We start from the raw sequence: 1,517 nt of genomic DNA, 5'->3' as shown, positions 1-1,517 counted from the left end.
TTACACGACATGAATATGAATTTATAATTAAGGCGAATAAATCATTAAAAACATAATGCATGTATCCACAATTGCCAACAATTTATTCATCTCTTGAAACCACGTTTTCTCTATTCTGATTTTTTTTTAGATTTTAATTTTAGAATCTGTCTAACATAAACATGCTATTACCAGATAAACGTTTTTGTCAGATTTTTATATGAAACAGGTCGTTCAAATTGAGTGTATTTTCATTTTTTTAATGGAAAATAAAATCATCTCTAATTTCTATCAGAATTTTTTTTTCAAATATGTTGGAAATTTTATATTTTTATGAAAACCTAAGTATTGACTTTTTTTACGAGTGTAAATTTTCACTGGGGCGTATATAAAGAATGTAATGTACAGAAAACTAGTAGATGCCTATAAATGAAAAAAAAAATAGTGTCAAAGCAACCAATCAAATGCTCATGTGAATTAGTGTTTATTTTTTCTGGTAATGCGAGTTTCATTAAAACAGAAATAAAACTTTAGACATGATGAAAAAAAGTCGTACGTCACAACAACTAATCATTCTTTATATACTTTAAGCATTTTCAAGGAAAAAACCTGACATATAAAGTAAGGAATATATCGAGTCGACGTATATACATTGTCAAATGCTGACGGACGTTTCTCGTATTATTTTTCTGGCCATTATTTACATAGTTGATTGTTTATGGATTTTTTTTTCGATCGATACAAAGAGCACACGACGGGTGTGATTTGTTGGCAGGGAATGCTCACTTCTCCATGGCACCTGATCCAACCTCTGATGTTTTTGGAGGTCCATATGATTGTTTGATATTGGTGGATGAGGTAAAACTGTTGAAGAGGTCAACATATTGGGATACAGAGGAATCAACATTTGGAAAAGAAGAGAAAAACCTTGCCAAACTTCGTCTTCCCAAGTCAAGAGTTTCTGATCCGCTCCACATAAATATTGAGCGGAGCGGATCAGAAACTCTTGACTTGGGAAGATGGCCAAACTTGTGCTATTGAAACTTAGTTTCTACGTATCTGGAGGTGTGAATCTAAGCCTTTGTTTCCAAGATCAAATGGTAACTTTGATCCTCCTACCTCTGCGCCTGCTTTCAATTGAAGCATTGAAGAAATTGATAGTTCAGGGGAGTGTTGAAACAGTTTAGATTACACTTCTCAAAAAAATAATTTAATTAAAATTGCTTTGCTTTAGTTCCCCGAATCATAATCTTATTTTTTTAGCTCACCTGAGCCGAAGGCTCAAGTGAGCTTTTCTGATCAAAATTTGTCTGTCGTCGTTGGCGTTGTCGTTTTAAACTTTTCACATTTTCATCTTCTTCTCAAGAACCACTGGTCCAATTTCAACCAAACTTGGCACAAAGCATTCTTGGATAAAGGGAATTCAAGTTTGTTCAAATGAAGGGCCACGCCCTCCTCCAAGGGGAGATAATTGTGAATTAATGAAAAATTAATGGCATCTTTTGAAAATCTTCTTCTCAAGAAGCACTGGGCCAGGA

This window comes from Saccostrea cucullata, unplaced genomic scaffold, assembly GCF_032062105.1.
Source record: "Saccostrea cucullata isolate Sc308-1 unplaced genomic scaffold, CSIRO_AGI_Scuc_v1 ctg212, whole genome shotgun sequence".
NCBI lineage: Eukaryota > Metazoa > Mollusca > Bivalvia > Ostreida > Ostreidae > Saccostrea > Saccostrea cuccullata.
This window is presented reverse-complemented; position numbering follows the sequence as displayed.